This window comes from Pezoporus occidentalis, unplaced genomic scaffold (genome assembly GCF_034315485.1).
Source record: "Pezoporus occidentalis ecotype Australia unplaced genomic scaffold, CSIRO_AGI_Poc_V1 ctg33, whole genome shotgun sequence".
NCBI classification, from domain to species: domain Eukaryota; kingdom Metazoa; phylum Chordata; class Aves; order Psittaciformes; family Psittacidae; genus Pezoporus; species Pezoporus occidentalis.
In genome coordinates, this window is record NW_026915268.1 from 6514678 (window position 1) to 6535290 (window position 20613).

The following is a 20613-nucleotide window of genomic DNA, read 5'->3' on the forward strand; positions in this document are numbered from 1 at the left end:
AGCCCTGCTCCTGCACAGCTACAAATAAACAATGTCCCCAAATCCCTCTCTGCTTCCAGAGAGCCACAAATCTCTGCCCTTCCCTCTTGGAGAAGTCCCAACCGCACTGTGTTGATGGCAAGCTCATGCCTCACAGGAGCTAAATTAGTGGGAGGTTGGCTGCTTCTTGGAGGGCAGCCTTGCAGGGGCCTGGAGCTGCAAGCTGGAGTGATCAACAGTGCAGAGGGCACCGTCATTGTGATGGGAGCTGGGTGCCAAGGAGGAAGGAGAAAGTGGCATGAGCAGCGATGCAGAGCGAGGTGCTGCGCATCTCCAGCAATCAGCACCCACCCAGCACAGGCACAGACTGATGGAGCTCAAGCCCTGCCTGTCAATACATGCAAACGCTGGGGATGGCAGTGACATCCAGCGTGCAGCTGCTGCAAGGAATTCAAAGTGGATTGCCAAACTTTTCACCCTTACAGGAGTCTACCAGCTTACAGCTGTCCCCTCCGCAGCAGGAAGCTGCTTCCATTTAGAGCCGAATGAAGTGGAAAGGGGGGGGGGGGGGGAAGAATCATGAATATTAATTTGAATTCAACTGAATTTCAATTAGGCTGTGTTCAGTCTCCACAAATATTTGAGCAGAGCTATTGCAAATATGGTGAAAAAGCAAATCTGTAACTTTAACACACAAATACTCACAAAAGAGAAATTCTGCACTGCGTGCCCACAATTCGTGTCAGCTTGACTTGAGTTCCGCAGTCATGCACTATTGTTCCTGTGCCCTGGTCGGGTGATCTTTAAGGGAGCAAATGGAATGAATACACCAACTTAATGTAGCCTGTTAGGTGTGGGTGAGAGCATGAAATCATGGCACGTGTTCTGGCATGTGCAAGCCGGGATGCTGAGGCTGGTGAGCCATGCTCCTGACATGGTGAGCTGCTTCGTCTTTCCTGACCGTGTAACAGGCTGCCAGCCCAAAGAGGGCAAGGTCATGGCACAGAAATGGGCTGGATCCAAGAGTGATGACACTCACAGATGGGGCTGCAAGGGCTGGGGAGGAGCCAGCGGCAGGAAACCACATTAGGATTGTTAGGTCATTAAGAGAAAGAAAAACCCAACTTGCTGAACATCCCACCACAAAGCATTCAGTGCCATTGACTTCAGGTCACACAGCATCAAGATATGGTGATTTTTCTCTACACTTCTACTGTGAACACTGGCTGCACATCCCCATGGAAAACGGCCTGAATGAAACCAAAAGTGGTTAAACCATGTCAACCAGAGGAAGGTCTACCCAACGTCGTGAGGAGCAGTTTGATCAGGAGCTGGAGGTGGAGGTGGGGAAATCCTACCCACTAAGTAACAGGAGTGCTCCCAGGTGAAGGGGGGCTCAATAACGGGAACCTCACCCTTGCCACAGGTGGGTTTGGAGGCCTCACACTGCACAGCTGGTAACAGTTTGGAAGGATTTCAGAGGACAAAGGGAGAAAGGAGCAGGGCTCAGAGTCTGGTACTGTGGTGGTATGGAGGTGATGGTAGGGAAGTCACCCAAGGACCGAGTATGCGAATGCTACAGTGGTAGGAGCACTCACTAGCAGTTCAAGGGGCTTAAGTGGAGAACAACAGTATGTAGGATACTGAATATGAAAGTGAGGAAAGGAAGACGGAGAGGAGCTGACTACCTACTGGCAATGCTGATTTATTAGACACCATGGGCTGTCACAGCCAAGCAGGAGGTAGGCAAACAATAAATCTTATAAATCTGCTGTAAGAGGGACTGTGTGGCTCTCAGATGTTCCACCCAGTCCAGTGCTCTTCCTGCCACTGGTTATACTCAGCTTCGTATGAAGTGTGGAGCAGCCAGGGAGTGGGGCAGTAGGATATATCTGCCAGACAGGAAAACCCTTTCCTTGGGGATCTGGTCATGGCACTTCCTACAAAGGGGGGAGTACGTTTTCTTTAAGTTCAGTGGTCTGTGCTGCACCCCACTCAACTGTTCAGGCTATTTTTAGGGGAGGCTGGAGAGAAATGAGCACTTCACAGCATGGCTGGTTTGTTTTATCCTAGGGTTGATCTTTCAAATGCATCAGATGAGTTGCACCCTACGTTTCAGTGTCTTTTCATCAGCTGTAGAAGGAGGCCAGGTGAGTAGCTCAAGTGTAAACATCTCTAATGTAAAAATTTCCACTTAGAAATCCCCCTCTGTGTCCTTCACCTACCTCTTTTTTCCTGTGAATAACTGCTTTTTCTGTATACTGGCCAAGCCTTTCGGGTGAGTGATATTCAAACAACAGGCAGCTGCCCTGCTGCTCCCATTGAGTCCCATTGTGAAGCTGGTGAACTGATTGATTGTTTGGTTTCTTGAGAACCTGATGTTGTTTCTGCCTTTTCTCTGGGTGGCTGAAATGTTTAAGCAGGAGAAAGGAACAATAGCAACAGAAAATAAAGAGGGCAGAATTGTGAGAAATTAAGTCTATAGAACAAATGATTAATAGCGCATTTCCTGAGACAAACAATAAGCATTGGGGCTGGGACCTGTGCGTACTGAGAGAGTGGTGATGCTTTTACTGACTCCTTACACAAGATAAATGATGGGGATGGGGGATCCCTTTCATGGTCGGTTGACTGTGGGGCCCTGACGCACAAGTGCACTGTGACAGACCTAGTGAAGAGTCTCAAGATGCCTATTAAAAGCCAGGCTTACAGAGGCAACCTTCACATACTAAGAGGGTGTGAGGTGTTTTGTGTAAAGGGCTTTGTGCTTCCAAGCATGTGGAGGACAACTGAATGTCCTGATCCTGCAGCTTTATGCCTATGAGTGGCACGGGTCTTTATATCCTCCTCTCTCCTCTTCTTCCTCTGTCAACAGCGGTCGGGGTGGCTTCTGTCACTTCTGTCACACAGACTGCTGCTACCTCTGGAATTCATTCCCGTTCCCCCAGCAGATTCAAAAACTTTGCAATAAGTCAAAGAAATTTAATTTTAAGCTCAGTGCTGAAGGATAATGAATCTGAAATATGTGATCTTTTGTAAAATCATATTCTTTCAAATGCTTCGATTCGGGCAACGCTATCTCATAAGGGAAGTACACAAAAACCCTGCAATCAAAATGACCTATACAAAACATAAAGAAGAGTTAATAGGATTGCTGTGAATTCTAAAGGGGGTGGTGTAGAACAGCACAAGTGGGCCTTGCAGTGGGGCATTTATAATCTCCCATTCCATTAACAAATTTTAATATAGTCTTTGAGGGTAGAAAGTGGTCGTTAATAAAACTTTAAATTAAAGCATACTGGCTGTCAGATTAGATCATTAAAATTGCAGGGTACTGGCGGCTGACTGGCTCTGCAGGAGGAGACGGCATTGCTAAACCTACATTGTCGACACCATGAAATGATTCCAAAGCAAACAGAGGAAAAAAGGAATGAAACTATTTTATATATGTGAATTACGATTCTATATCATGTTTAACGAAGAGAAAAATGCAATCGTATTTCATCAGCTTTCAGTGTAATTAATGTTTCTTAACAGTAGGGGCTAGGCACAGAGGGAGAGGTGCACGCATGGTGCGTCAGCAGCTCATTGTACAGATGGACAACAGGACAAGAGCAGCTTCTAGACTGGTGAAGATCATTGCCCTGGATCAGTCCAAGGATGGAATTGGCTCTAAAATCTTCTAGAGAAGCCACATTTCTGCTAAAGAAACTCTCTCCTTGGGAAAGGTAGTTTTGACTTCTAGAAACGGTTGTTGCCTGGGGATCCGGGCAGCTGCAGGATGAACACGCTTTTCTTGTCAATGCCTCCTCAAAGGATCTAGGAAAGAACCTGTAAAGGGGTCGTGGAAAACAGAATTGACAGCTGAGCACGCAGCATTACTTGAAGCTGCACAAAATCTTTTTCTGAGGACAGATATATATCTGTAGGAATCCTTTTGCTTCTATTTATACTTCGCATCTCATGCAAGACTAAAGGAATGAGTCTGGTTCTGCTGTGCCTGACACTGGAAAAAGAACCCCAAACAAATTGAATAGCAAACCAACAAAACCCCCCCGAGTTTTCCCCCAAAAGATGTGTTTAAAGTTATCAAGGGTGTTCCCGGATGACTCATGTTTCCATTATCTCTCTCCTAAAGACTGTTTGTCCAGATGAGAGGACCCTGATAGAGCTCCCTTACCTCTGCTGGTGGTGTTGGAGGTACAGGTTTGAGGCAGGAGAAGGTAGAACCAGCACTACCAGCACATTTGCCTGTCTGTGTGTCCCAGCAGTGTCCCACGAGACTTAGGTTCAAATAGGAGTGGGGGTAAGAAGTAGGGCTTGACTGATATAAATCCCATGTTCCATCTGGATATCAAAAACGTTCCCAGTTGCTCAGTAAGTTCCTCACCATTTCACAGCTGGAGAAACAGAGGGCAGAGCACGGACATACTCGACATGGGCAGACACAAGTCTCTGAGAGCTGTAGAGCTCGAGCAAATCAATTCTGTGCCTCCATCGCGAGTCTGAAGAAACAAGAAATGAAGAAAGATGAAACAAAATTACTCCCATTAAGTAATTCAGATGTGCCACACTAGCTAGCACCACTGCTTGTGGAGATGTTGTTGGTTTCACATGTTGGGACAGGCAGAGGGAATGAACCGGTATTTTGGGGTAGGTGACATCCAGTGACATTTTGAGGGATGGACTTACAGAACTGCTCCATGTTTGTGAAAGTCGAAGCCGAAGAAAAGCATGTTCAGGTTCACAGACACAGCGAACAGCAAATCTGTTCCTTCAGCGCTGCTCCTAGCTCTTCATATGAATTGCTTGTGAACACATTTGCCTTTCTATGAATTATTCAGCCTCTTAAATGATTGGGCAGATGATTTATGCGAACGTTTCTTGGCCTATTGGGAGATTTTTGCTTGTACAAACAGCCATGCTGGATGTGTCCGATTGGTGCACGGGCAGCCTTACATGAGCAGTTGTGACATTTTCCCTTCCTTCAAGCTTTTAAGTAAACAAAGTGTGGTCGTATGAAAGTCTAACCAGTGTCACTGTGAATCTGGGCATGTATGAAAAATGAATACTTCTACTTAGTCCATGCAAAACATCCTTTTGATGTCGAACCTCACTGGTGAGTGTTTTCTTCACACACAATCTTCTTTCTTCTTGAAACAGACTTTTAGACAGAGCATGAGTTTTAGTTATTTTCCTCTGATGGGTTATTTCTAATTGCGTCTCTCTGGAAAACAGAAGAAAGGAAGGAATTAAACGCTGCATACAGGAGAGCCAAGCACCAGGGAGCCGAGTGCTACCTCAGCATCCCGAAGAGAATTCAGCTGAGAGCAGGACTGGCAGCAGTCCCTCCTGCCTGGCCTCCGGAGATGGAGCAGCAGAGGTGGCCTCTCATTGTGCATCCTTTCAGTGCTCTACAGCACACACTTTCATCTGTTCCTCTGAGTTTCTGTCTGTAGACCTGGCTCCTGCAGCACATTTCTGTTTGAATAATTCTGGTACTTATATATAATAAAAGATTATTTTTTTCCTCTGCCTTATGTGCAGGAGAAAAGTAAAGATTTCTTCTGCTGTGCTCCTCAGCTGCGTTCTCACACGTTATACTAGATTTGAACCTGAAGCAGCTGGGTACAGCATTTCTGGGTTGCAGCTCTGATCTGGGTGATGAATCGTGAAATAGTTAGGGTTGGAAAGGACCTTTAGATCCTCTAGTTTCAACCCCCAATATCGAGGAGTATTTGAGCTATACCTGAAGGACCCTCACAGTGGATTCTCCTGTGGCTTACCCTTGGACACTCATGAAAGGGTCCTGGGCCCATCACCATGGGGCAGACCAAACACCTGCAACACCTGGTATTCTGCCAGTGACCAGCAACACGCACTACAGCAAAGAGTATGAAAACCAGCCTAGCGCTGAGTGCTTCTGGCACGGTGGTGAATGGCAGCTCATTGGAGCATCATGGGCTGCTGGTGGCAGCCAGACTGCTGTGTCTGTGCCACTGACAGCCCTGTCCACCTTGAGCACACCATGTGTTGTTTGACATGCACAAATCCCTGTGTGGAAAAAGTGCTTCCAAGTCATCATTTTAAACCTGCTTCCTGATGGTTTCATTTTTTACTGTAATGTCAGAAAGAGAGAGCCACCAACTCCAATTTGCTTTCTCCAAAACATTTGGGGTAGATTTCCATAGCCTTTCCAAGTTGAATAACCTTGGCCTGTTCAGTGTCTTGGCATCAGGAACATCACTGGGTCAGCTTTTTCTGTTGTTTTGGGGTTGGTTTCTTTATGCTGTGTTCTTTGAGATCCAGGATCAGACATACACTTGGTATTCAAAACAAAGATGGGCTGTGGCTGACCATGATGACAATTCCTGTACTGTTATCTCTCTCTGGAGCAGTGTCCAACATCCACTTTGCTTTTTCACTTGGGTACAGATCTGAGAAAATTTCCCAGGGCACCTTCCACGGTGCTCTGTGAGCTCTTGGATGAGTGGAGGCAGCTAATTCAGAGCTAATAGTCTGTTTAAGCTTGGTTGCCATTCTGGATCTTTTTTCCTCACCTTCACTGACATTACCTTACATGTATTTACACTGAATTTCATCTTCTCTTTCACTGTCAGTAACTCAGTCTTGGAAGATCCTCCAGAGCTTTTCACTGTCAGTGTTAGATTTCATGATCTGGAATAATTTTGTCACATAGGCAAACACTGTCACTCCATTATTCACCACTTTTCCGGATCATTGATGAGTCTGTCACAGTGCAGATCCCAGGACAGGCCTCCAAGGGACCTGGTGGTCTTTGGCCACCATGAACACTGAGCAGTTATCCTTCCCTTGCTTATATGTTTTAAACCACTTATAAATCTGTGGAGGGTTACTCTGTAACATCACAGTGTCTCCAAGCACCTTTTGTAAGAGACTTTGAATATAACTTCTGGAAAATGCAATTTAACTACAGCACCAGCAATCCTTACCCAGACCAGTACTGACACCTTCAAATAAATTGGATAGATTTATGAGATATGATTTCCCCTGGAGAAGCCCTGTTGACTCTTCAACAATATATCCAGGTCTATCTAGGCTCCTGTTCATTCTGTTGTATATTACAGTCTCGTCTGATTTGCCTGCCGCAGAAAGCACACTTCCTTGTCTCCAGTTCCTTATGCCCTTTCTAAAGAGAAATGATGTCATATTTTCTGCCTCCCACGCCACTTAATGCCATGTCGGAGGAGAGTGGAGGAAAGCTGGAATGATATTTTATCCTGTGGCCACATGAGAAATGAGAGCTACCTCAGCAGCCCCTCAATCAAGTTATGCAACTGAAGTGGTGAAGAGTTAGCACCTGCGCAGACACAGATTTACACTTGTACATTCATCTGAGCAGGTCAAGATGCAGCAAGGGCAAGGACAGGATTTGCACTGAGCAGCTTAAAGGGACCAGTCCTCACCTGTGTTTGGCAGCAGATGTAAGATAAGAGGATTGATGTGTGTTGGCACTGCCTGTCTCGATGGTGACTGCTTTCCCTCATCAGGACAAGTCTATAGCTGATATGCCAAGCACATGGTCATGTGGATGGTCTCACTACTTGCCAAACAGGATTTAGGAAGAACTGTGCCCAAGAAGCTGCAGGAGGCCCTCTTCTACACAGAGCATGCCACTGTGTTTTTTATCATCAGCATCCCAACATGACTTCCCCATCCCCCTGAGAGTGTAGCATAAGAATGATCATGGTGGTCCAGACCACTGGTCCTTCTATTCCTGTCTTTAGTAGTCATCATAACTCTGGTAATCTCCCTTGTGTCTTCTGTCACCCAACAGCTCTTGTTCAATGTCAGAGATCTCTAGGCTAAGTCATAGTGCTCCGGACTTCTGGCCTAGCTAACAGGAGGGTTGCAGTGATGCTCATTAGCTTTTAAGATGCTCTGTGTCCTCAGGCATGCTGCAGAAGACAGTTCCTGAAGCATGCTGCACCCATCCTGGGCTGGCTTCTAATACACCCTGTTCACAACTTGAAATGCTCATTTGAGTAAGACTTTGAAGGTTTCAGTATAAGGTAAATGAGATCTGGCTTGCTTCTGGCAACCTGCCTCTGCATTTGTCCTGGAGAGGACATAGATTGCCCCAGAAGACCTTAATCACCCCTTCTTTGAAGAAGGAAGGCTGGGACTGTCTGGTCTCAGGATCTGCGCTGGTGCAGGCACCACTAGTGTGATACTGGCAGAAGGGAGGCAGCTTCTAGATCTGTATCAGGTTCCTCAGCCACAGTGCCAGCTCCCCGACTCCAGCCGTAATAAATTCCCCTATCATAATTTTCCCATCATAAAATTCCTTTCAGATCATCCTTACAACATTTTCCAGCCACTTCTGTCCGTATTGGTGGCTATGCTCTTTACGTAATACCTATCAACAAAATCAGTGCTCTCAGCTGAGCCGTCCCATTAGCAGATCAAAGTTAATGACTTGTGGTTTCTTTTCCAAAGCCACCAATCTCTAAGTAATGTTGAGTTACAGCGAGTTACAGTCTGTAAGAAGTGACTGATGGAGCTTGCTCTTAGTCCCAGATCCTCGCTCTCACTCCAGGTCTGTTTTCTCTCTGCTGCCTGTTCCAAGGTCCTGCTCTTTCCTTTTCTCTCAAGTTCTAGGGGAGCCCATGCTCCCCTTTCTTATTTCTTTGTTTTAGGCTTGGCTTCCTTCCCTGGAGTTACCCCCTCTTTACTGTGGTGGCTACAAATCTTCAAGTTCCAGTGGGCACCCATCCACCACCCAGGCACTGGTGGATAACCAGGCAGGAGATATATCCCCTTGGCATGCCAAAACAACCTCCAGCTCCAGCAAAAGGGTCCTGAAACCAAGCAGGTACTGCTTACTCAGAGAGCTGTGGCCAAACCGTGCCTGGGAGGAAAGAAGAATCTATTATTTTAGTGTCCCATCCCAGCCTGATTTTCCCTAAACAATGAGGCTGGTGCTTTAAGCACTATTTTTTCCTGGCCCTGTTTTATTTTATTATATCTGTATTGAGATTTCTGCCCAGCTGCTGCCCCCACACAGAGCACCTCAGACATGAGAATAAAGCTTTGCCAGCAGCAGGCTCTTCTTGTGACAAAGCACAGCGTGTTCTGCAGCCAGGATGAGAGATGGGAAAAGCCGGGACGAGAGGCTGCTGTGAGTTTGCAAGTGACTGTCATTGTCTGTTTTGTAATCCTGGGTCATTCCAAGTAGTTTCTAAATTGATTTGTCCCCGTGCAAGCATCGCTGCCCAATTCAGAAAAGCCACATTCTCCTCTGTGCCTCTTAGGCAAGTGTAAGTCTCTACCACACGAAAGTTGAATAGTGCAATCTTTGTCAAGCCTCTTTTTCCTCTGGGTTGCACAGTCTGGGATATGTTTTGAGAAGTGGAGATTGCTTATATATCAAGGGAAAAAGCTGCCTGCCTTTAGCATGCCTATCTTGGCTGTAGCTGAGATAGATACTCTCCCGTGCTGGTTTGATTTCAACTGCTACATTAATAAATCAGCAGCAGCAGCCCTGTTGGGGAGGAATGCTGATCACCCCTAATGCGTGCCCAGAGACACTGACTTCTGGGCTGTTAGGACACCCTGCTGTCCCAAGAGGCTGAGAGATGCCACGTTTTCCCTTCTCTCAGCAGATGCTGAAGACATTGAGCTGGCAGGATAAACCGTGAATCTAACTCTGCTCCAGTTATGCACTGGTTTGAGCATCCCCAGTGCTTCAAGTTATTACAGCTCCTGAGGCAGACTCTGAATGTGAAATAGGTGCCACAGCTCCTTCTTGGAATAAAATAGATAAAAAATCAATGCAATTGAAAGAGAAATAAAAAATAATGTCTGGTAGCACCAATATTCCTCCATGAAAGACTGCAAGTGCGGAGCCTCTCACGGCAACCTTGGTTAAGAAAAACATCTTGCTTTAGAGGGAGATTGAAGAGCTAAGAAGATGACCTCTGGGTGATAAGCATAATTACTGATGTACCAATGGAGCTTTGTGTATGTGACTTAAAGCAGAAAAATAAGGACCTGGCCTGGGATCATAAATTCAAACCTAATCTGAGAAGTAACAAAGCTTCTTGCGTGCGGGCAGAAGGTGTGAATCTGTGTTAGCTCAGGTGTCACACTGCTGCTGGGAGACCTACTCCATGAGTTTTACCCATTGATTTTAGTGAAAGCAAGATCAATTGTGTCTTTGGGCTCCTGTGTGGGAATGAGATTACGTGGAATATTCATTTGGCTTGCAATGGGGCCTGACTGTAATTTTCTGTCAGCAAAGGAGAATTCATGTATTTCCATAAATTCAGATACTTCCATCTATTCATTCCACATATTCATAGACATTATCTCAATTCCCAGCTCTAGTTCAGACAAAAGTTAGTTCCTTTTACAAATAAATTATTTTTCACTGCTGATGATATTGCTAATTTTTCTAGGCAAATTTATACATTTGAACAAAGGAGACAAAAAGTATCTTTGATGTAGCAAAGCCTTTCTGAGAGCCACACAGAAAGTAAAAGAGAAAAAGATAGCCTGGAAAATTCAGGAACGGATGGGAATGATTCCAAGTTACCTTGTACTTAATTGAAGTTCTCAGAAATGTTCTTTTCTTGTTTTCTGTATTGGATCTCTTCCTTGAAGTACGCATGAATGCCTCTTCAAACTGTCCTTTAATCTTTGACTGTGTTTCTTTCCCTTGTAGAAATGGGAGGGCTCTTTATGGAATTTCTCATTCTTTAGCATCTCTTCACCTTGGTCCCTAATTTTTGGTGAATGTTGCTGGGAGATATGATAGCACCATCCGTATTGTTCGGAGCAGGATTTTCCCACTTCCTGCTGCAAATCTCCCTTGTGCAGCACTGATTTCTGCTATAGGGCGACAGCCTTAGCCAGTACAAGCCTGCCTTGCTTCACTGCTCTCAAATTATTCCCACATGAGGATTTCCTTGGGCATCTTCACCTCAACAGAATTATTGTCCGGTAAGAAGGAAGTTTGGCTATTTTCCCAGGATTTCTGGATGTTTAACAGCTTGAAGGGGGCAGCAGATGAATGGTGGACACAGGTCTGGAAACCCAGAATATGTTCTCATAGAGCTGGTGCTTTTTGGCTCCTTCAGCAGCTGCTGTGGTGCACTGAGGCAGCACAGGGCACACATGCATCCCTTTGCCTCCAACCCAGATCCCTCTGGGTGAGGATGAGATTCACATGCAGTCCTCAAAGGCGAGTTTTGACCTTTTTAAAATGTTTTTAATAGTTCATAGACTAAAAATCTGAGTGACTTTGAGTGCTTTAAGGTGCCCAAGTGCTATGCAGAGCAGAAGCTTGCTTTCACTGGGGTAGATGGAGGTGTGGTGTCAAAGAGAGATAGAAGCGACCAAGCAACATCATGAACATTTTTGTTCCCTGAAAGCCATTTGGCCACCTCTGCTCTCTAATCTGAGTTTGGCAGAGCAGCACCCAGGTGATGTGCAGCACATAGGATCAGAGTTCCCGATGGTGAGCCTTGCTGCAAGGTGCTTGTGCCACCCCACTATGGGCACAGGGCAACACCCTGTTTGACAAGGGGAGAGTCACACTGGTTGAAACACGCTCATCCCTAAGGCACTCAGTACTCCCTGGCAGTGGCTGGGCATGGTGGCTCTACAGCCCCATGCCCTGTTGGAACACCCTATCCAGCAGCCCAGCTCATTTCCCTCCCAAACCTGCCTCCCCCCCCCAGCAGCATCCAGGTCAGCAGGAGCCTTGCTGCACTTTATTGAGAAACATGCTTGCCATTCCAGCATGCAAGCATAGCATCTCTGTCTTCAATTACTACCTGCATTTGATTCCTTAGATTGAACTGCTTGAATCAGGGATGTGACTGACCTCTATGGAGCCACTCTTTCTGCCCGTAGTATACTAATCATAGTGGTAGAAGTAATAATACTAATGACAATGTTGTTGGGATATAAAAACTACTAGTGCCACAGCTCCCAGAGGAATCCTAAAAGGATCTATAATTAAGTCTCCACAGACTACAGACCTGCAGCACATGAGAGATGCAAGAAGAAAAGAAGAAAAGACGCAGACTTCCATGTGATTTCAGTACGGGCACGCAAGGAGCCAAGGTTTCCAAAACCTCAATGCAGAATGGAATAGCAGGAGGCGACTTGGAGTTTCTTAAGACCAGTAGGAAAAAAATAGCAGGCAAAGAAGCTGTGTAAGGTAATGGGGCAGCCACGGGTGTGCAGCACAAAGAAGGGGCTTTCTGCAAAAGTATCTCAGAGAAAACCATTGCAGAGTGACAGGCATGGTGTGAAGCCAATGTCAGCTCAAAGTCATTGGGGTACTTTGTTGTTCCAGGGGAAAGAAAGGGAAGAGGGGAAGGGGAAAAAAATGGGTGACTAGGAAAAGACCAGGTTCTTTTCTTAAAGAAAGCATTCTTGATAAGCAGTATACAAATGAATGTGTGAAGAATTAAATTTGTATAAAGAAGGGTGTGAGTAGCAGGGAAGAGAATTAGCAGTGATTTATTGCCACACTGGCAATTCCCCAGGGAAAGATACGTGCATTGGAGAAGAATAAAAGACTGGGAAAAGTCAAGTGTGGGTATTAAAATGTATACAGAGAAAGAAACATGGTTTTGGCAACTCTCATAAGTTAGTATGACCTTAGCCTCCTGTAAAATAACAGCACAGATAGAGAAAAATCCTATATCTCCACACAGCTCAGAGATAATGGAGCAAGAAGCAATAAACAATATCATTTAAAAAGAAAAATCACTGCAGAGTGACTGCCTTTGAAAATAACAATTAAAATAGATGATTTGGTCAAAATATGCCAAATACTTCTATACAAGCAAAACGTTATTTAGAGGCAGTCCTGAGCTCAGTATAACTCTGCAGCTGGGAGGTTTGCATCTATAAATGTTTGTTGGATCAGAGTACTTGTGGGTAATGGGAATGCAGCTCCCAGGATGTGAAATGAGAGTCTGGAGCCCCAGTGTCAGTTTGTGGGGCCATGGTGGGCTCTGCTGGTTGAGGGGGGAGAAGAGTTCACCTCTTTAAGATTCCCTGAGAGATGCTCAAAAGAGAAGAAAAAGTTACAACCATCTGTGTGCATCGAAATAGTGTAAGTGGGGGAAGGGGAGGGATTGTTCCGTATGGCACCTGGAGGTGGAATTTGCACTACTGTGATGGGAAAGATAAGAAAACCTGCATGCCAGCAGGGAAAGGTAAATTTGAGCGAGTATCAAAAGCTTCCCCTAGCATCTGGAGAAGGCTGCAGAGGGCCACGCTGGAGCTGCAGCCTGGAGACACTGCAAACTCGCTTAAACAAATCATTAGCAAACATTGAGCGGGATTCATTAGAAAATATGGAGTGGGATATGGTCTTACTCTTGCAAGTGAATGGCTGTGAGAACCTAATTAGTTATTTCAATCAGGCTCCCTGGAGTCAGTCGTGTCTGGATTTGCCTTTCTGACTCTGCAACCGGTTCCTTCCCTGTTTTTGGGTGGCTGGGAAGAGCTGCGTGGGGGAGCCCTGGGGAGCAGGACCCAGTGCATGGAGAGTGCGGGGCAGAAGTGCTGGGAGCCTTAGGGGCAAATGTAATGGGTGAAGAGGACAAACCAGAGGTGACAGCAGTGTGGAGGGAAGGGCAGCAGAGAGGCTTAGGCACTAGCTGCAGATACGTACAGCTTCTCCCTGTGGGCACCCCAATTGCCTCAGTGATCTGTGCTCCAATCTCAGTCACCCCTTGGCTTGGGCAGCTCCCATGCTCTTATTTAAAGTTGTGTGCGTGCTGAAAGCATGGCAAAACTGCAGTTTAACAGTGCTCAGGTATTCACTGGGCTGGCTGCTATAAGTTACACAAGGCCCCGAACCTCTCTGATTTGTATCAGAGGGTTAGGCTGGGCGCTTGCAGACAACCAGAGAGCAACCAGCCCGGAGGTGTCTTTCCCCTTGCTCAGCAAAGTGAAAATGTCCTGAGGTCTCAAGCCAGAAACTGCAGTGTTGTCATAGCTGTACAGCTCCAACGGTGCCGCTGATTTTGCTTTGCAACTGAAGCAAGTGTCAATTTTCTGAGTCTTATTTTAGCCCCTTATCTGCTTGTGACACATGCCTGAGCATCGTAAAATGAGGTCCTGAAGACACACAGGCACGTGATCGCGTTTCTGTTGTGTGTGATACGGAGCAGGTAGCACAGGTATGGGTTTGTGCCAGGTTTATGCCGCCTGTGGCAGGACAGGTGATACGTGCTCTGGCACAAAGCCTGGTGATACAGAGTTAGCATTTCAATACTTTCTGGCTGGTGTGAGCCAGCAACTTGAGTTTATACTGACATGATGCTTACCATCATGTAAGCATGACTGTTTTGATCCAGTATCCCTGGTGTTTGAGTTCCTATTGAAGTGTGGCTATAAGGAACCAAAGCCTAGAAAATGCTGGGTAGGACAGAAGCTCTGCTAATGGCTTTACTTCTCCAGCTTCAGGGTCACACCTTGCTGGCCAGGAGTTGACAAAGTTTCTGCAAGTCAAACCAGTCCTGGTGCTTCTATAGGAGATATAATTGGGGGAAATTAATCAACTGTGTGTAGCAAAATCTTCTGGGCCATCTTTATCCGTACGGCAAGGGAAGCATAGGCCAGGAGAGAGTTTTAACAGAGTGGTAGCATCCCAACTCTGAGCTGGAGGGAACAACCCACCATAGAGATGCCATGTGTCCAACAGCAGCCATCAGTCACAGTAATGTGGCACTGTCCCTATCCAAGAAAATACAGAGCCAGGATTCATAGAATCATAAAATCCCAGAATGGTTTGGATTGGAAAAGCCAGGGAAAAGCCAGACTCGGGCACCAGGACAGCTTTTAGGGAAGTGCTCTGGCTTCAAGCCACGGCTTTGCTGATTGCCTTGGCCATGTGAAATGTTTGCACAGCAATGAGCAGGAGTGCTGGGGGAAAAGCAGAGGGAAGGAGAGCCGGGGAGATCTCAGCCTGGGAGCGCAGGTCAGAATGCACCCGCCTGGCTTTGCCGGGGCTGCTTCATTACTGTATTGACTGGCTCTGCTGCTGTGCCCGCAATGAGGGAGCAGGTGGCAAGGATTCATTGCTGTGTACAGCAGGAAGGAGGGCTGCAGGAGTGCTGGTAGGGAAAGCAGTGGTAGGGGGGGCTGCTGAAGGACAGCCCTGGGCCAGCCGTGCTCCGGGGACCCCTGCAGGTCCCTGTTTTCTCACGCGAAGCAGGCATCTGTACCAGCACATTCAGTTAAAACTCTTCCTGGAGCACTACATCAGGTTGTGATACGGTGATGAATGATAGCACTGTGAGCAAGGTACAGGCTGCTTGAAGCCCACAGCGAGGTTCCCTGAGCTGTTTGGGCTGTGCTGAGCCCTCCCATAGGGTGGGCAAGTTCCCCTCTGTGAGCAGCTGGGGTGGTCCTGTCTTGGGGGCTCTGAAGGTGCTGGGTTTGCAGCTCCTTGCTGTGCTGCAGGATGGTCCCAGCTCTGGCTGAGCCCTCCTGCCTGCCCTGATGCTTTGGGCACAGGCTCTGTCCCCTCCTAAAAGGGGCCATCTGACACAGGCACCTTTTTCCTGGCACAGCTCAGGACATGAACACAAAACAAGGAGCAAAGACAACCTCCATGGCACAGGGCATGGCCTTTCCTGAAGCTGCCAAGACTTTTCCCAACTTCCTGCTCTGGGTAACTGAGCCATGAGCGATGGTGGGATATTCCAGCCCTGCGTCCTGGCCATCACACACCATGTGCGTACGATGGCAAAAGGGGTATGTGGGCACCAGGGAGGATTTCCTGCCCTGTCCTGCGCCGCAGCACAGTCGGGGTAGTTTTTCAGTGGCAAATGCCCCTTTGGCCCAGGCCAGCAGGCTGGAGCTGGCTGGGGTCCCAGGGAGCCCACAGCCACACAGGGGAGTGCTGAGGGCTGGAGACATTCTCTGTAGATGGATTTCTTTGCTTAAATTATGCTTTAATTTCCTCTCCTTCTGGTACCAATGCCTATGTTTTAATGAGCTCGCTCCCCTAGCATATCAAACAAGCCTGATCCCTGGTGCTCCCTGTTTGCAATTCCCAGTGGCTCCTAACCAAGAATTGTGCTGTTTAATTTTGCCAGTCTTCTCGTTTACATTGAAGCATTAAAAAAAAACTATAGGCGAAAGGACCATATTTCTCCAGGCCTATTGATAGAGCGTGATAGGTATTAAATTCTATAATTCTTTCACTGGCCTTTAAGCAGCCTTGGTGTTAATATTTAATGATGAAAGATGCTGGTAATCAGGCCTGTATCCCGAGTGTCGGAATGCTTTATGATCTTGCCTTTGGGAGCCTAATTGTGAACCCAGTCTGCCAGAGCTCTCCACCCCAACTTAATAAACTTTGCCATTCCTGCCCAGCACATCATCTGTCTCCAGGCAGGATCTAGCGCAGAGATCATCAGGTAGCACGAGGAGGAAGGACGGAGAAGAGCATGATAATGAGGGTAAGTATGGAGGCTGCTGAGACAGAGATGGGTGTTAGGCAGGCAGCGAGCCTGGCCCCTGCAGGGACAGCACAGCCTAGGTAGGAGCATCACCTGTTGATCTGGCACTGCTTTGGGGATGGCTCTAACTCCAGCCTTGTGGCACAGGCTACGCTGCAGCCCAGCCCAGAAACAAGGGTGCATTGACCATGTCCTCCCCAAAGCAGCCACCTATTGCAGGCTGTGAGCCTGGGGTCTGCAGATGCCAGACCTTGCTGGTCCCACCTTGCTGGTGGATGCCTCCCTTTACCCTCTGCCCAATGCTGGTGTCTCTCCCATCTCCGTCAGCTCCCTGAGCTCCTACATGACACTCCTCAGCCCTGGTAAAGCCATGCATTTGATTCTGGACTCACAGCTCCATCTCCAGCTGGTTTCCGAAGTCTGGTGGGATGTGCTGGCTGATGTGGAGGTCTGCCACAGAGCAGGTAGTGCTGCTGAGAGTGATGCTTCACTGGGCTGGAATGGCCTCAGGCAAAGTCAGCAGAGCCCTGTACCAAAGGAGAACTGCTGTTAGTTGCTAATAGTACTTAGCACTTACACGTTGCAGAGACATTTGTGTTCAAAGTCATGCACAAACATGATCTCATTAACTGCTGGCATGGGAGCAAGCACTGCCATTCAAAGCCAGCAGCTGGGAAACTGAGGCAACACAAGCAGACATCGTCCGTGTGCCATGAGCACATCCCACTGCAGGTTACACTGCTGCTCCCTCCCTGGCACAGGGCTGCAGCCTCTGCCTCTTCTGATGTCAGTCCTTGGCTGGCTGGTCCTGGACCCTACTGGTACCATTACAGCAGGAGCCCTTCCCGTAGCACTGTGAGCACTGTTGTAATGGTAGTGACGTATTTCACCTGTAGATACTTTATTCCCATTTAGGAGATGCAATAAGCTTTCTCCATAAGGCATAAAACTTATTTTGCTTTATATTTGTCTGCCTAGGGTTTATGCTTGTATAATGAGATGAGTAAGTAACCTTGCAAGCTGATTTTGTTATATGGCCACATTTAACCATGGCAGAGGCTGGGAGCAAGTCTTCCCTCCCAGGCACAATCCTGAGGAAAGCTTGTCAGAGAAGGCAAAGACAAACACGGTCCTAGACCAAGGAAACATGAAACTCATTGAGGGTGGCTCACATGCAGCAGGTGCAGATGCATGTTGTCCAACAGGAGCTTCACGGGGGCCAGGAGGTGCCGGTGGGATGGAGGTAGAGCATCTCCCCTGCTGCTCACTCAGTATATCCAATTCATCTTCCTGCTGTGTTGCTTAACCTCACGTCCCCCTTGAGACAGTGGTAGCTGAGCCCTCACTCTGCCAGGCAGTGTTTTATTACTGGAAGAAGAGGGAGGAGCTCCTTGTCTTTGTGCCACAGACTCCGATAAAACCCCTTGCCTTCCCTGGTAGCAGACCGGCACCCCTGAGCTCTTACAGGAAGGCTCTTGATACACCACTGCCCCTGGTGAGAAGGGCTCAGCTTCCCAGAGCGAGGACTTGGAGGGCTTGCATCTGGGTCCATCTCAGAGCTTCTTTCATGCAGGCTGTATGAGCCGCAGCCCAACCAGTGCTCCTTCAAGGGTGAGAACTGCCGATGGGCGACGCTCATTCCCTGCAGTGTCCTCAGGTCTGAGCTCCCACCGGTTTTGAGCATCTGCAGGGGCCAGAAAAAACTCTTTCCAAGGGCTGGAAACGCACCAAATTCCTGCCCAGGCATCCCAGGCATCCAGGTTTGAATAAAAGAGAGGAAGAAATGTTGTGCCACAGAGCCAGCTCCTGGGACAGGGAGTCCTGCTGCCCCTGCAGCTGGGAACGAGCTCCTGTCTGCTGCTGCGGTTGTGACTGGCACGGGCAGGCAGCTCCCACCTCCTGCTTCACAGCACGATGAGGGACGGGGAAGGCGGTGATGTGCTGGGAGAGCACCAAGCCGGAGGCTGACGGAGGCAGATAAGGCTGGGCGCTGGCAGGCGGTGGGCGCTGATGTGCAGGCAGAGAGCTGCCTGCCTGTCTCGGAGGTGTCACGGCTGCTGGGGAAGCAGCAGGCTGGGATGTGGCACAGGCTGCTCTTACTGCCCAGGCAGGGCTTGGCACAGCTCCTGCGCAGCCACAGCTCTCCCCATCCCATCACCATCAGCCCTGACGCCTCTCATCTGAGGCTATCTGAAGCCATCAGGTGTCCTCACAGGGGCCCGCTCTGCAGCAGGCTCCTCCATAGCTGTCACTTTTGCAGGCAGGTAGCTCCCACCCAGCCCTTGGCATCTCCCTCCCACCATCACACAGCCAAACCATGCCCTCCCACTTCTTTAGTCCACCATCACTTGTCACCAGGCCCTCCAGCATTGCCCCCAGCACCTTGTCAGTCAGCATTAGCCATCACTCATATCCTTGTCTGAAACAAGGAGTTTCCCCTGTGCTGCCTTCACCAGAAGTGAAGCTTTAATGAACACCTTGTAAATACAAACCAAACCATGGAAGGGATCAAACATTGCTGGGGCTCTCTGACTTCTCCCTTCTCTTTCTGACTCGAAATATCAAAGGCAAAATCAGATTTTCAGTGTACCAGAGAGCGGTGGAGGAAGGCACACTGTAAACAAACTAATGAGTTTAGTGCCAGTGAGAATAGCCCGCTCTATTACATCTCTCTTCCCAAAATGAGAGAATCCTTCTGATACAATTTACTGACATCATTAGCGAGGCTTCCGGCGCTGCTGCAGAGTCTTCCCCCACCACTGCTTCCCATTTGAAGCTTGCAGGCTTAAAATGTTATTGTTTTAATCTTTACATAGCAAGAATCGTTTTAGAATTGGGAGCTAGGTTTGTCTGGGGGGGTTGCTTTAAAATGCTCACATTCACCTAAAGGGATGTAGACTCTGAAGTATAACAATGACAAATTAACTTTCACCGCTAGCAGCCATTTCAGGGAAATCATCTGCTTCTGGCTTGTTCTTTTGTCTTTTCTTGTTGCAGACTGCTCCTTGTACTTCCTTAAGGGAGCTGAGCTGCTCCAGCCATTTTGGGCAATGCCAAAGTGATCCAGCCACCGTCAGCGGGGACGTTTGGAGTGGCAGCGAGATTGATCTAATAAAATATCCAAAAATGTGGATGGTTAGAATTTTGCCTCTGGAAATAGAAAAAAATTCTGCCTCCAATCCAGTGGGTGTTTGCATTTTGCTTCATTATTCAAGCTAACCGGGCTGCAGAGTGCCCAGTTTGGAGTAACACTGGAGAACCAAGTGGTGTCAGGATGCTTTGGAGTCCATCATTAAGTCTCTTTTCTATGGCAGCAAGGGACGTTAATGTGCCTAACAGAGTATGTAATGAATATCTGGAGTAATGCATGAGTAATCCAGTTTGCACTTCAATACGCTGTTGGCGTGCTTTGTGCCACTACTCTAGACTGCTGAAAAAGCTGCCTCTGAAACCGCTGTAGAATCACAAAATTATTTAGTTTAAAGGAGTCTTCAGGAAGTCCACATTCTGCTCAAAGCAGGGCTGCCTTCAAAACCAAGTCAAGCTCTGAATGAAGATCCCACCACTTCTTTGGGCTGTTGGCCTAGTGGTTCATCTGCCTCATAGGGAAGAACCTTTTCCTCATGTTCAGCTGAGATTTCCCTTATAACTTGTGCCTGTTGCCTCTTGAACTGTGGTGTAACCTCCAGAAGAGAATTCCTTCTCCATAATCCCTTGAGGTTTCAGTGATGCTGTAGGACTGCACCATGTTTCTACTGCTGCTTCCTAAGCTGCAACAAGATATTTTCCTGCTGCTGCTTTAGCTGTGGAATAGCAGAAGGAATTAAAGAACTTTCCAGGTAAATCATCTTCCATTCTCTTTCACCATGCTGGAGGAATCCCAAAATATAACACCATAGAGACAGGAGGCCTGACCCCTCCAGGAGCCACACAGGGCTCCTGCAGAGAGAGCAGGTTATCTCTGCAGGTTGAATTCCCCACTGCAGCCCCACCTCTGGATCTGCCCTGGAAGGAACCTGCCTTGCTGCTGGCTGCAGACGGAGCCTTTGGATGCCTAAACCTTCATGGGGCTGGCACTCCTTACAGTGCTCTTCCAAGTGCTGGCACAACACGTACCCTCACTGCACACTCACCTCCTCAGATTTGCATTTAT

At 47.7% G+C, this 20613-nt stretch overlaps 1 long non-coding RNA gene across 1 annotated transcript; it reads left to right on the plus strand.

Moving 5' to 3' along the window:
* The first annotated feature begins 1467 nt into the window (after positions 1-1467).
* On the plus strand, positions 1468-5508 carry LOC134169081 (uncharacterized). The gene is made up of 2 exons (XR_009966756.1): positions 1468-1721; positions 5218-5508. It is a non-coding gene; the product is annotated as an uncharacterized LOC134169081 (long non-coding RNA).
* The last annotated feature ends 15105 nt before the right edge of the window (positions 5509-20613 follow it).